Source organism: Lactuca saligna, chromosome 6 (assembly GCF_052625555.1).
Source record: "Lactuca saligna cultivar CGN05327 chromosome 6, ASM5262555v1, whole genome shotgun sequence".
Taxonomy (NCBI): domain Eukaryota; kingdom Viridiplantae; phylum Streptophyta; class Magnoliopsida; order Asterales; family Asteraceae; genus Lactuca; species Lactuca saligna.
Genome location: NC_136422.1, coordinates 125,793,111 through 125,809,325, shown reverse-complemented (window position 1 = coordinate 125,809,325; position 16,215 = coordinate 125,793,111). Strand labels below are relative to the sequence as shown.

Sequence of the window (16,215 nt, the reverse complement as noted above, 5' to 3'; positions counted from 1 at the left end):
GATAAAACTTTATCAAAATCACACACCTTTCCTTAGATAGATAACATGTGTGTTTAAACAATTTTTAGAACTATGAAAAGGGATGCCGAAATCATAGTCTTAATTATAAAGACCTTTGCCATTTCTCACAAGTCAATGTTATTATGCCGGTTAACCCCACACGCTACGCTAATGACTTTGAGAATGCAAATATCACACTTTCTATCTACTTAAAATCTATTTAGTGAAGCGTTTCCTAACCATCATTTTCATGAAGCGGAGAGAAACCTTATGACACTTAGATTTTATGGTGTATGTATTCCTATCTATGTGAATTTTTCAAAACCATAATCACAAGACAAGGTTAGTGACAAATCCAAACTCATATCGACTGAACTTGTGTAATCTTAAATTCTAGCTATCTGGCAGAACAAGGGGCTACCATTGCTTCCAAGTTGTTATGCAATCAACTGAGAACTTGTAGAACTCAGATGCATAGTCAACTTTAACTAGAATGGTCACATAAATAAGAATGTGTCAATACAATAGGTTACAAACCTCAGGTCGTGTGCTAGTGATAACCATGAGGTTTTATTCTTGATTAGTTCTTGAAACTTTTCCAAGATCTTGAAGACTCCCACTAACCTCTTGACATATGAGCTTCTCTTGTCAAGGAAATATTCCTTGACGAAGCAAATATTCAAGTGTTAGTGTGGATTCTTATCAAGACAAACACTTCACACAATTGGCCTTAGTTATTCTTTGTTTGATTCAAAACATCACAACTTACCAATTTCAAATGTAGAAGAGTAGAACACATTTTACTCTTACCTTTGACAAGTGTTATAGACCTTCTTTTAAGATATTTCACTCAATTTACAATCTTGGAGTATAACTCTAAGAATTGTTTTGGAACGAAGTATGGCTCATCTTCTTGATTTAACCATTTCAACAATTCATGATTCCTCTTATTAGCCATAGGAATGCACTAATATTTCCTTAGAGGACCAATTGTGATATGATTTCTTAATCATTAAGATGATCACCAACATGATACTAAAGTACTCTTCCATCTTTTCAGATTTGATAAACTTTTATCTTTCTGCCTAATTTGATTCTTCTCATTCGTTCTACCATACATCGAAACTTTTCCAATGTTTCAGAATTATAATTAAACTTGTAAGTATAACCATATTTACGAAACTTTACTAAATCATGACAAATAGTCTTATCGATCTTTTGTGGTGGACTTGACCAGTGTACAAGAATGTGTACTCGATCCCTTAGTCCTTCACTTGACTCACATATACATGTGAACAAGGTATTAGTCTTAATTCTTTCCAAAGATGAAAATTCTCATTCATCATACAATACAACTTGCACGATTCCAAGTTTCGGTCCAATTGAAACTCGGGTGATGAGAATCATTTCTTATTGGGTAAATTTAGACACTACCACAAATGAAAGAATTAAATTCATATTTCCATTATTGCTAGAAACATACAAACATCAATTTTCGTAAATGCCATTGCAAGGATATATAATAAAAAAATTATTTTTTTATAAAATACGAAAAAAACTTTTTCCTTACAATTCAACTTTAAATTAAAACTATGCTATTACATATTTCCTAGCAACCTATCATAACTCCTAAGTAGTAGCTCAAGAATCCGGTCTTCGAACCATGCGATTGAAATCCATTTTTGCGATCAGATTCAACATACTCTTCCTTTAAGTTTCATTCCCTTTGCTTGATCCTTCCAAACATCAAAATGTAACTGAGTCACATTTTGTATTAAGAATCATCAATTAAGAACTTAACAGAGTTAGATAGTGGACTTACATGAAGCAGAGTCAAACTTTTTGATTCTACCTTTTCTCAGATCTTTCAGGTAGTCAAGGCAGCTTCACAACCAATGCTCCTTCTCTTGACAATAGAAACATATGAACTCTTTGGTAATGGTACATGGGACTATCTCAGACTTAGCCTTTCTCTTTACTATTTGGTCAACCGAGTTGATTATGGCTGATCCCTTTCCATTGGGAAGAGAAAGCTTTTCTGGATATCTAATGTTACCATTGTCAATGTCCGTGGAAGTTTGGGAAGTTGATATTCTAATCAAATTTGCTTTACCAGTGCTCCAAATCATTGTTGATTCAGCAGCATCAAGCAAATAGGTAAGATCATTAAGGGTGATGTCATAGTTTGTTACATATTAGTCCTTAAGGAGCTTACTATGTGACATAGAAAGTGATTGAAGAACCTAGTCAACAACCAACTTCCTCAAGACTTTGACACCCAAATCTCCTGGCTTGTCAATATGTGACTTCATCTCCAAGATGTGAGCACACATAGAATTTTCTTTCCATTAGGGCTTGAGTGACCTTGAACTATTCAATAACTTGTGGGTTAGGGAGAATAATTGGAGGATGTGGAGGAAGAGAAGTATGATTTCCATGAGATTTGGGAAGATCATAGTTGTCTGAAACAGACATCTACATTGGGATAAATTCAAGTTAGTTGATTTAAGTCGTTAATAGAACACCCAATGTGAAATATTAAGGCTACGACCCAACACAATATTTTATAACTTGTAAGAGGGATGTCGTAATCCAAGCTACACAATATTTGAAGGTAGGCGAATGATGATTCACCAATTTCCACCATGGAAAACGAAATACATATTAGGTTTTAATTGATTTGAAACTCGTAGATCTTTTGAGATTCATTGACCTTTTCAATGGGTTGTTTCAATCTCGATTGTACCCTCTCAAGTTTTGTGACTGGGATGCTGAGGATCACAAAACAAGGTGTGAATAATAATGAAAATTCATTGAACTTTGATCTGCCAGTTAACCACACGCGCTCCACCAATCTACGATAAACCTTAAGCCACCCTTTGCTAACCTTGTTAAATCCAGGTTAGTGTGCCGGTTAACCACACATGCTCCACTAACAACTTAAGCAACTAAGATTGAGAATTTATAAAAGGTTTAGTTACTTTATATTTATCATTATACTTATAATGAAGGAAGAATTAGAGTACTGTTAAATCCGTTCGGCTAACGACCCTCCACCAGTCAAGGAAGCGGTGGGTGAGAGTGGACACCCATTAAACTGCCATTTTATCGGCAGTAACTTTATACTCCCCTTATAGACCGACTTCGTGAATGAGGCCTATTAACGGTAAGACTGACTTTTTTCTTATATATATATATATATATATATATATATATATATATATATATATATATATATATATATATATAACTTAGGTTATTCTATTTAAACTAAGTATTGTGTTGTTGTATGCATAATTGTGGGCCAATCATTTTACTTATTTTTGGAAAGTGAATAATACATATTATTAAATTAAATATAATTAAAAAATACCATCTAATTTCATTCTAAGGATATTTTAGTCAATTAACATAAATTTAAAAAAGGTAAATTGCATATTTTAAGGCAAAATAGATTCTATTAATTTTCAAAAATCTGATTCTATGGATGATAATTCTCATAATTCGAAAATTCTGATGGAATGTGTTTATCAATATATTGAAAAATAACAAATATGATTGAGCCATACAAGAATACACATTCTGACAAGATATATATTTTGATTTAATGAACTTCTTGAAGAATAACAAAATTTTGGTTACAAATAAAAAAAAATTCGTTACATTCTTATAAAAGAAAAAAAAATTATATAGTATTCTATGAGAATGTTACACTTATTATTTTTGTGGAGAGAAGAAGTGTGGCAGTTCTTCTTAGTTTAATTATCTTTGTTTATGGTGGCCACTACTAGCACTAAGGCAATTTGTACATCCTAGGCTACAACAGAGGAAAAAACCATGTTTTGTGAAACATTATACAATTTAAGGGTTCCACAAGGGTATTGTTCTAATTTTTCTAGTTTGGTGAGTCTAAAGGATAGGAAGCTTATCGGACTTAAATCACATGACTATCACATGCTCATGCAACAATTTTTGCCCATTGCAATACGGTCTATTATGCCAAAATCCACAAGTGATGCTATTACCAGATTTTGTTTCATTTTCAAATCAACAGGTAGCAAAGAAATAAAAGTTAAGGAGCTCGATAAGTTGCAAGAAGAATTATGTGTCACATTGTGCCTGCTTGAGAAATATTTTCCTCCATCATTTTTTGATGTTATGGTTCATTTAACTGTGCATCTAATTAGGGAAGTAAAATTATGTGGTCCAGTATGCTTTCGATGGATGTACCCATTCGAAAGGTGTATGAAGGTTATTAAGGGGCACGTGCGGAATAAAAATAAACCAGAAGGTTGCATTGCAGAAGAGAATATTGCAGAAGAGACAATTGAGTTTTTAAGTGAATTCCAAAAAAATATGAATACTGTTGGTATTCCACTTGAGAAGCATAACAACTTTGGAAATCATATTGATGACTATAGTATTTCTCTTAGGGATGGCACTCCAGTATCAGCATGTCGATCGGTTCAAGTTTCTCCGGACTTCTTCATCAAAGCACATTTCTATGTAATGCAAAATACATCTGAAGTTGTACCTTATATTAAGTAAGTATTATTTACATGTATGTATTTATTTTAAAATTTTATAATATCGTGTATCTAATATAATAATAATCAATGTATTTACAGTCGACACAAGGCATTTCTGAGAAACCAACACCCTTTTAAACGAAATGCATGGCTAGAGAATGAGCACAGTAAAATGTTTGGTCAATGGTTACGAGAGGAGGTACATTATTTTCATATTGAAATTATTTTTTTCTTTGTTGTATATGAGTTGAAGCTTATCCTTCTAATATGATTTAGGTTGAAAAAGAGTTATTGGTCTCAAAAGAAAGTGTATTAGAGACCGTTAGGTGGATTTCACATGGACCAAACACCAATGTACTGAAATACGATGCGTATGACATCAATGGATATACGTTTCGTACAAAATGTCGTGAAGGTAAAGTTCATCAGAACAGCGGGGTTAGTGTAGTGGCAATTAACACGCATATTTCTAATGAAGTTGTAACCTATGACCAAAATTCTTATTATGGGGTTGTAAAAGAGATATGGGTAATAGATTATCATTTTAAAAAATTCCTCTTTTCATGTGTGACTGGGTTGACAATAAAAACGGAGTCAAGAAGGATCTGGTTGGGTACACCTTGGTTGAACTTGGTAGGCTAGGCCACAAAGATGATCCATTCATATTGGCCTCACAAGCACGACAAGTGTTCTACGTTACAGACCAACTGAATAAAAAAATGTCAATTGTCTTTATGACACCTCCCAAAAATTATAGAGATACGTATGACGATGTCGATGAGGAATTTAGTACTGTACTTTTTCCTCAGAATGACAATATATTGCCACGTGTAGATCCACTTGACTTGCGTAAAGAATCACGGAATGATTATTTTCGGACTGACTGTCCGGGTATAGTCATACATAAGGTATAAATTTCTCACTCACATTCTAATTCTTGCATTTTTTTTATTTCAACTGTGAACATCCCATGATTTACATGTTTATAAGTAATATTTTTGCTACATTTTTCTGAGTCTAATGATTTCATTTGTTTGTATCAGGCACATGAGAATCCTTGATCCTGGTGTTATTAATTTTACGTTTTGTTGTCTGGTGCTCGATAACCCAAAGTTGGTTGTCTGAAAGAGAAAAAAAAGGGTTCTTTGAAATTTGCTCGAATGAGTGCATGCTTGTTGGTAGTTGCTACTAGGTCTCCCTGAAAAAATTGTCAATTGCTTGATGTATATTAATTAGAATTAAAACTCCTTTGTCTCATTTATGTTTTAACCCAAAATTGACAATAATACCCTTATTGCTAAACTATTTGTTTTTAACAAAATTGTGGATTAATGATCGAGAACTCTAATTATATGAGTGTACTTTGTTTTTCTCTCGTTGTAATTATACTATTCCAAGTTCTCTGTTAGCAATTTAATTTAATATAATTTAGTTTCTATTCACATTCTATGAATTTATAATATTTTATTTCATCAATGATCAATTAAACCATAATTATATTTACTTTGACTATTTTTGCAAAAGATGTTTAGATTTCAACTATTAAACATTGAGTATCAGTGGCAAAAGAATAGATATGATCACATGTTTTTTTTTTGTGTTACATAACAAAATATTCACTTTTTGACACCCCATATAGTAGAACATGATGGTATAATAATACTTATACGCAAATGTTTTAATTACTTTTATCATGAAAATTCTTCATTTTCGACACACATAAGAATTAAACGGTAACCATGAAATACTAATAGTGATATGTTCTTTTTTCACGACAAATGTTTACTTTTAGTCTCACGTAAAAATTAAACGGTAATCATACAACACTTCTAGTTCAAGGTTCTTCTTTCATTAAATCGTAACCATATAATACTTATAGTACTTGTTTTTTTTCCTTTAAAACATGGTTGTAGAATACTAAAAGTCACATGTTTTTTTTTTAAGATTATTAATATTTTTTACTTGTAATCACACATATGAAATAAATAAATATCCACAAAGTACTAAGAGTCATATATTTTTTTTCTTGTATCATGACTATTGTTAACTATTAAACAAGCATAAGAGATTAAATCGTGACTATGTGTTCTAAAAATTGGTAATAAAATACTCACAGTCATATGTTTTATATTTAACAAAAGATTTTTTTTTTTTTTTTGCTTTTACACACCTAATAATTTAATCAGTGACAATTAAATAATTATAATCAATTTTTTACTTTAATAATGACTATATTTTACTTTTATACACACACCAAATTGTAAAAAGTAATAATAAATTATTTATAGTTACAAGTATTTTCTTTTTTCACGAACATGATTTACCTTTTAGCCACACATAACATGTTTCACTGTGACTATAACGTACTTATAGTTATACATTTTTTTTCTTTTATCATGACAAATGTTTATTTTTAGACACACATAATACACTAAACATGACCATAAAGTACTTATAGTTACTTGTTTGGCTGCTCTTAGTCAGTGTGTAATAAATGTTATAGTAGGGATACACAAATAATTAATGTGACCATATATTGCCTTTTAGTTATGTTGCATTCAAATGTCAAAATTTACTCCATGATACAGCCACATACACATTTATTTCATGGGACCATATAATAATATATTGTCTCTTAAAAAAACCATCACAAAGTTTTTCCATATATCTAACAAACATGTGGCGGATGGTGACATTTGGCCTCATTTTTTCAGTGTGGCTAATAATTGTCACATTTGTTATGTTTAAACGTGTCTAAATGTTTCAACTATATTACTAATGGTCATGAAATACAACTTAAAATGTCACTACAACAATGACAGAATTTTAGCAATAACCTTTAGACACAGTTTTAGTCAAAAGTGTGGCTGAGCGGTCTGTTTTATTTTATTTTTATAAAAAAAGAACGTTTATCTTTATTATAATTTTTATTTTTAAATAAAAATATATAATAAAAAAAATTGGGCCATGTGCACTTTACCCAACCCCCCCTCCCCCCTTAACGCCCCCATGACCTCTTCTAAAGATGCACATTGGCACTGCCAGATTGATTTCGGTTCGGTTTCAGAATGGTCCTGTGTTTCAAAGACCGGTTTCGAACGCGTATGTTTTGTTTTGGACCATCATCTTATTTCTCATCTTTTATTACCGGTTTTGGAATTTGTCAGTTTTTTTTGGACCAACATTTTTTTTTTCTGGTTAGACGGGTTCTTTTCGTTCTGGTTTTTATGGGACCACTCTCTGCCTTTTCCAGTGCGGTCTCATGCTCTTTGCATGCGTCTTTTTAAGTTCAGTTTCAAGGTTTTTTTTTTGGTCCGGTTTCATTATCTTTCGGTTTCAAGTTTTCCCGTTAACAAATATGTCATTAACCCCAAAATGATACAATTAAGATTTAATAAAAATGATATACTAGTCTTTCGTTTCCACTAATAGTGGTTGTCGCCACTCATAACCATTTTTCTTGTACTGTGTTGCTAAAAGTGTATAACTAACACAAAAGTTGTATGTATATAATCATTCGTTTCCGATCTTTTTTTAAACTAGTCTTGGACCGATCTCGGGTTGATCTCACAACAGTCGATCGTTTTTGAGACTGGTCTCGAAAAGATCTGTTATTTTTCGGACCGGTCCAAATTTTTTTTAGACCGGTCTTTTGTACATGTTCGGTCTTGGTGTTTTTTTTGGGACGGGCCCATCCAAACCGGTTGTTTTTGTTCATGTACCTAGGCCTCTCAAATTAGGCTGTTGATAGCAGCAAAGGTGAGACATACCAAGGTTTTTGGGCAAGGCTGCCTCAACATTTTTTGGTCTACAAGTCCAACTTTTCTCATCGATCCATCAGCCCTAGACTCAAATCGCCAAACCAATTAAAGCATCATAATTTTAGCTAGGGACGTATTCACTCCTTAATTTTACAACTTACAATAAAATATTGTAGAAAAATAAAATTAAAATCTTTTCTAACCGTCTAGTACTTTAGTTATTGTTAAGAGAGTAAATGTCACTTTAGCTCAACCAACTTACTGGTTTTGGTTTAAATGATCCCTAAACTTAATTTTTTGCTTTTTAGGGTCATAAAGTGTGTGCTGACCGTTTTAAATGGTCCCTTTCACCGTTGAAAACCGGTTGCTTATGCCACCTCTACATTTGAAGCTGATGTGTCACCCACATCAACATCGTAATTTCAGGTTTCCTTAATGACTATGATTTTTTCACTAAAATAAAGGAATAAAACTAAAATCATCCATCTTGTTCTTCTTCAACAGAGTTTTTTTGTTGCTCCCCATTCACAGAATCCATCCACCCATCATCCTCAAACAACTTAAGATTGGAACCTCATCAGGACTTTACGGGTGCACTCTATGGCTATGAGTTTTGATTTTTTTGGTTTTGTCGTCAGTCCATCTCATCGACTATGCCATTGTAAGTGATTATTTGGTGATTTTTCAGGGTCCGATCAGATCTCTGAAAAACAAATCTCAATCGTGACTATGGAGATGGAGTCTTTGGGGATCAAACTAGAGAACCGATTCAATGAGTATCAAATTCTTAACCTCTTACATTGAATCACTGAAATGGGTATTGACTCTCAAGCGAGCTCAACGAGTCCTTCTCGGAGATTCCAACCATTTAGACGACTACAGTTTCTTCTCCAATGGAACCTGATGCATGAGTTGATATACATTCCTTCATTATCACTGTATCGTCATGTGGATCCCCATTATTAATAGCAACGTCTTCTGAGGGTGTGTGGTTAATATAGAAATTTTGATAATGAAGATGATGTTTGTTAGTGGCTAGATTGTCTTATAAGGGCGTAAGTTTTTTGATTGATTAGGTGGTGAAGGTGTAAATGGGGAGACGGATGTTGAAGTTTGGTAAGGGCGGTTGAAATCGATGAAGTGATTTCTAGTCACTGTGGCAACATAATCTTTTTGTAGGGTAAGGATATTTATACGGATGTGTCCTAATGAACTTGAATCATATTTGAAATTGGTAGGGTTCATGTGATCTAGTAGTGAAGGAGAAAGTGAGAAATATATGAGGGAGAGTCATCACCTTTAGAACAATGGTCTGGTATACACTAACTTCTTTACTTTATACTTACAAGGATCTGAACTGAAACAAAGAAGGCGATGAAGATGAAACATAACAGGCAGTGAGCGGTCAACCAAGGGAATAGTTTCAATTGGGGTCGGTGGACCTTTGATTCGGAGATTCAAATGAAGCCTCCGATTCAGGTGAATTCGATACCGGTGAATGCATGTTTTAGATTCTGGCTTCACGATACAAATTCACTGAAACACGAGGAATTTGGATGTGGTTATCGATGAGGTTTCATCTAGGAGAAAGGGAGTGAAAGGGGTATCTGACGTGAGGAAAAGAAATGGTGTTGACTATTGTTTTTTATACCCTCTTAACGATTTATCTTCTTCGTGTTGATGATAAGAGAGAGAGAGAGAGAGAGAGAGAGAGAGAGAGAGAGAGTTTGAATGCCCTTTTCTTATTACTCCAAAAGTAAAAATGTTATTTAATCCAAATTTAACCGGTGAAACCGGGAAAAATTAAACTCAATATCTTTTTTAATAAGTCAATTCTAAGTTTAAGGATCTATACTATCAAAAAAATATGTAAGGGATCTTTTAAAACAAAATTGAAAATTTAGTTGGACTATAGTAACACTTACTCATGTTAAGATAGTATATTATATACATAAAAAACTAAGGAGTTAGTTGAAACTTGAAGATCTGGATGTAGAATTGTAGACCAATAGCTATTAACATCAATATTTTAGGTACTAGATGTTGGTATTTAACGACATGCACTTCCGGTGCCACTTACACCGACATTGCCTCTGCCTTTACTCAATCATGGCTAACTTTTTCTTGTGTTCCTCATCTCAAGGTGTTCAAAATTCATGCTTCATTCTCTTAGTCTTTTCATCTTTACTCTTGTTGCCCTTTTCTAAATCAGTCTACTTCGAGTTCACCGAGTTTCCTGACGACCAAACTAGTGTACTATGTTCAAGTGATGCCAAAACTTCTCGTGGAAACATCCAGTTCAACAAAGTCAATAACAGCCTCTATCGTGTTGGCCATGTGAAATACCCAAATGCAGTCCAAATATGGGACAGCAAATCCGAGAAGCTCACAGATTTCATCACTCACTTCACTTTCATCATTGAGACGCAACCTCCAAAAGACTCTGGCCATGGTTTCACTTTCTTTCTTGCCCCAGTTGGCTTCCAAATCCCACCTAACTCAGGTGCTGGATATTTAGGCCTGTTCAACTCAAGTTACCCTAACTCCTCGTTAAACAAAATACTTTTCGTTGAGTTTGATTCATACCCAGACAGATGGGATCCTCCATTCGAACATGTGGGTATCAACAAGAACTGGCTTGGTTCTGTTGCTTTCAGTCCTTGGAATTCCAGTTTGCACAGCGCGCGGGGATTCTGCTGATGCTTGGGTTTCTTACAATGCTACCACACAGATGCTGACTCTCTCTTGGCTTTATGGGAAGTTCATATCAACCTTGAATACGAGTCTTTCATATCAAGTTGACTTAAGGGAAGTTCTTCCTGAGTGGGTAACAATTGGATTTTCAGCTGCCACAGGTAGAGCAATGGAGAGACATATCCTTCAATACTGGGAGTTCAATTCAAGTTTGAATATAGTTGATAACAAAGAAGATACGTCAAAGAAAATGAAACTAGCAATAGGGTTAGCAGTTCCTTTGAGTGCTGTAGCTGTAGGAGGTCTAGTAACATGTGCTATATTTTGGAGGAGAGAAAATAAGCGTACTAAAAAGTCGCTAGATAAAGATGTGGGTTGCCATCCATTAACGACGATCTTGAAAGGGGAGCAGGACCCAAACGATTTTCATTCAAAGATCTTATTCTAGCTACCAACAACTTCTCCGATGACCAGAAGTTAGGCGAGGGAGGATTCGGATGTGTCTACAAGGGCTACTTATCACGTGAAGGCATGGTAGTTGCTGTCAAGAAAATATCACAGGGTTCAAGACAGGGAAAGAAGGAGTACATGACCGAAGTGAAAATCATTAGCAGTTTAAGGCACCGAAACCTTGTTCGACTCATCGGTTGGTGCCATGATCAAACTCAATTCTTGCTTGTGTACGAGTTTTTGCCAAATGGAAGCCTTGACTCTCATCTTTTCTTCAAAAAGAGCACCCTCCCATGGACAATAAGGTACAAGATCGCTGTAGGTTTAGCTTCTGCATTGTTATATCTCCATGAAGAATGTGAACGTTGTGTAGTGCGTCGAGATATCAAATCTAGCCACATCATGCTTGATTCAGGATTTAATGTGAAGCTCGGAGACTTCGGATTGGCTAGACATATGGACCATGAACATGGTCTACAAACAACCGCTTTAGCCGGAACTCTCGGTTACATTTGCCCTGATTACGTAACAACAGGGAAGGCTAGTAAAGAGTCAGATGTGTACAGTTTTGGGGTGGTTGCATTAGAGATAGCTTGTGGGCGAAAGGCAACCGATAAAGCTGACCAAAGTTCTTATCTAGGACTGGTGCAGTGGGTCTGGGGGTTACTCGAAAAAGGTGAACTGCTTTCATACGTTGACACGACGTTGAACAAGGAACTTGATATGACAGAAGTTGAGCGTTTGATGATGGTGGGGTTATGGTGTTCACATCCTGACCGTAGTATGCGACCATCGATAAGACAAGCAATTCACGTACTCAAGTTCGAGGCAACAGTCCCAAAACTTCCTTTAAAGATGTCGATACCCTTGTACTACGCCGCAGCAGATGCAACTGAAGTCAGTTCTTGTGGCGCTACTATGTCTACCACTAGCATTGATCTTGTTCGTTGAACAATAATAATAGTAGATAAAATCTCAGTAGGTTTGGATACAATGAAAGCAAGTTGTTCTATGGCGTTTTTGTGATATATGAGGACAACACAAATTACCATTTAATTACACAAAGAGAGAATTTCTTAGATTCTCATCTGTACTACTTCAATAGCAGAAAATATGCTTAATGTTATTTAATAGTTCGAGTTTTATGTTTGTTCCATCATTATTTATGTGCTAAAAATTAAAGGTAACTTGTTTTACCTCTTAACTATTGACTTCACAATTACGTCGTGACATATATGAAACAATTATTTAAATAACAACAAACCTGTAGTATATAGTATATACTATATAAAGATTTATACGTGTATCTATGGTACGTTTTTTGCTTGTGAACGTTACCCCTTCATTGGCACTAATACCTAGGCCTGACAATTGGGTTGGGTTCGGGTTGGCGGGTTGAAATTTAGAAATTCAACTCAATCCATATAATATATGGGTTGGTGGGTTGGCGGGTCACGGGTTGACGAGTTGGAAACATCAACCCAACCCAACCCATATAACCCGTATAAATATATGGATTGGCGGGTTCACGTGTCAGTGGGTTGAACCCAACCCGTATAACCTATTTAATAGGCAACACATTTTAAGATGAAATTGAAAAATCCAAATAAAATGAAGTCTAAGAGTTATAAACATTAAACATAAATTCATAAACATCCAAAATAAACATTAAATATAAAGTCATAAACATCCAAATAAAACTCTAAAAATCAAAACATTCATGAAAAGTGCAATTATTCAAACATAATGTAGAGTGTAGATTGTTACTTACCGTAGAGAGAAATGAAGGTAGGTCGAAAACGTCAAAGCCGACAAGAGTGAGTGCGAACAACGATGAGCGGATGAGGAGCAGGTGAGGATCGACCCGATGAGTGATTAAATCGTGAGTTCGTGATGTTGCTTCCTTCGAAGATCAGTCCTTAACTCCTTAATCTTTATCCTTTGTTCAATCGTTCGTTCGTGAATGTAGAGACCGGAGAGGATGAGGAACGATTATTTTTTATTAGAGCACGTAAATATGTGTATGGCTGGCTGCACAAGGACTCAAAAGTCAACACTCAAGGAGTCAAGGTCAAAGATGGATGACGGGATCACGAGACACAAGCCCAAGAGTAGCCCACAACACAATACCACATTGTCCAAACATATGGCTGATGATATACTAAATTACGAACGAATACCAAATTAAAATTTAAGGATATTATAAATAGAAACTAATAGTATAATATGATCTTTGATTGTTAAACATTAAAATAAATAGATAATTAAGTATATTAGGCGGGTTGGCAGGTTGACCCGCGTACCCAAACAGATAACCCAACCCAATCCATTAAATAAACGGGTTGGCGGGTTGGTGGGTCAGAAATCTCAACCCTAACCCGCTTATTTTCATGTCGAGTTCGTGTCGGGTTACGGGTTGGATCGAGAGTTGCCACCCCTACTAATACCAGACAAGAGCATTAGCGACAACAACCAACCTTCGAGTTGGTTGTTTCTGCTAATACTCTTCAATCACGATCCGTGTGAAAGTCTGAGATTATACCCTATTTATCGATCTTGTTGCTAATCCAACGGCTTGGGCCTCGTTACGTACATTATCAATAATGGCGACATCAATACCCTAAATAGATGGCGCCAAAACTTCCCTCTAGGCATGTGTCGCCGCAATTAATTCACCATCACAGCTAATACTCTGGCGTGGCCGCTAATACTCTATGCAAATAATCCCCTCAGTTTTTTCCTCTTTTGTTTTGTGTTCCCGAATCACTCCTCCACCACAAATTCTCTACTAAATCGATGCCTTATTTCTTTGATTGCGTCGGAAACTTCATCGCCAAAAATCCCCCAAACCTCCCCATTACCGGTGACAGCGACACCATCACCGGCGACGTCCACAGGTGACGATTTCATCTTCTTCTTTTTTTTTTCTGTCAGTTTTTTTGTTTTTCTTTTATTTTTCTCTTCTTCCTACTGAAAAGTCGAATCTGCAACAATTCTTTACCGGAATTTTTAGTTTACCGTCGGGATTTGGAGCTCCTACCGGAAAATCGTGAAATTTAGAACATCAACTATCTTCTCCACCTCCATGGGTTCTTCATCACCTTTTTATTTTTAATTTTGTATGTGGAATGTATATTTTGCATATGTATGTGTATGATGTATGTATATATGTGTTTTTTAGACCTTAATTTATGTATAATGCATGTATATATGTGTATATGTATTTGTATGTGTATAATGTATGATGTAACGCCCCATTTCTGGTATATAATTTAAATATAGTATTTTTCTTTCTTAAGAGGTACTCGACGAGTCAGTAGCCCGACTCGTCGAGTAGAGACGGGATTTGCATGCGTTTTTAGTGGGCGACTCAACGAGTCGATATTCCGGACTCAGCGAGTCCGCTACTCTGGAGGAAACGCTAAATCCCAATGTTTGTACCCTATTTAAACGTCATTATTGCCTTCCATCCCAGCCTCCAGCACCTCTAGAGCATTTCTCTGTAAACCCTAGTCCCCATTGTTGAGCTCGAGTGTTTTGTGCTAGCTTGGAAGTTATAGAAGAGAAGGAAGGAAAGAAGATTAATAGAAGAGAAAGGAGATCCAGAATCTAGCTTCCATTTGCTACATATTCTGGTAATAAAGTTATCACCTTGCTTATTCTTCCATTAAACCTCTTTTATGATTGTTTGTGTTTCTCTTGGAAATTTATATGATTTAAACTCGAGAATTGAACTCTCCTTAGGATGGAAACCATAGATCTGGATGTTATTGAGCTCTAAGAGCTCAATGTAGCTACCTTTATGCAAATATAGCCTTGTTCCAAACCCTAAGTGCTTAGTGTTGAAGGATTTTGGTGTTTTAGGCCCATTCACGTGTGCATGCACGTAAAGCTGGAAACTTTACGTGCAAAACCAGCCCTAGAAGCCCAGATCTATGAATTGGATGCACTCATACCGACTAGAAGCGACTGTATAGTAGTAGCATACAGGAGACTCAGCGAGTCCACGCCGTGACTCGGCGAGTCCAAGGCAATCTTCTTGCCTCAAGAACAGACTCGATGGGTTGTTCATACAACTCGGTGAGTCACAGCTTGGATGTGTTCATATGATGAAGGAGAACTCGACGAGTTGTTCATACAACTCGACGAGTCAGATGATGATAGATTCGACGTTAACCCGGAAGAAGAACTCATCGAGTTGTTGCTAAACTCGACGAGTTGAAGCGAGTAGAGGATTAGAAAAGGTGTTAGGGACTCGGCGAGTTGGCGGTCTAACACGGCGAGTCCAGTCAAATGAAAGTTGACTTGGACCAGGAGGTTTACTTTGACCAGCGGTAAATTAGTCATTTTACCCTGAGGAGATTTATCAGTATCTGATTTAGTGTCTATGGAATTTGTAGCCAGGGAGTTCCGGAGCAGCAGTCAGCCAACTTTAGATTTAGCATCTCAGCAGCCTGTGTTACGAGGTGAGTTTCCTTCCAGTAGGAACGAGTCTACGGCCACAATGACGGCTCGTTTAGTTAGCAGTAGTTCCGGAATTTGGTTCAATGTAGTAGTTCAGTATGCTTGATGTCTTTGTGATTCAAGCACGTTTTTGTGTTATGTGTTCCGGAATTCAGTCTGATGCAGTATGCAGTATATGTGTTTACGCTAGTAATTATGACTATGCTATGCTATATTCAGTTAGTTCCGGACTTCGGTCCGATGCAGAGGGCAAGGCCCTGGTTAGTTTCAGACGTTGGTCCGATGTAGTTTTCGGACATCAGTCTGATGCAGAGGGC

At 35.8% G+C, this 16,215-nt stretch overlaps 1 pseudogene; it reads left to right on the top strand.

Moving 5' to 3' along the window:
- Window positions 1–10,399: 10,399 nt before the first annotated feature.
- LOC145001831 (L-type lectin-domain containing receptor kinase IX.1 pseudogene) lies at window positions 10,400–12,385 on the top strand (annotated as a pseudogene).
- The last annotated feature ends 3,830 nt before the right edge of the window (window positions 12,386–16,215 follow it).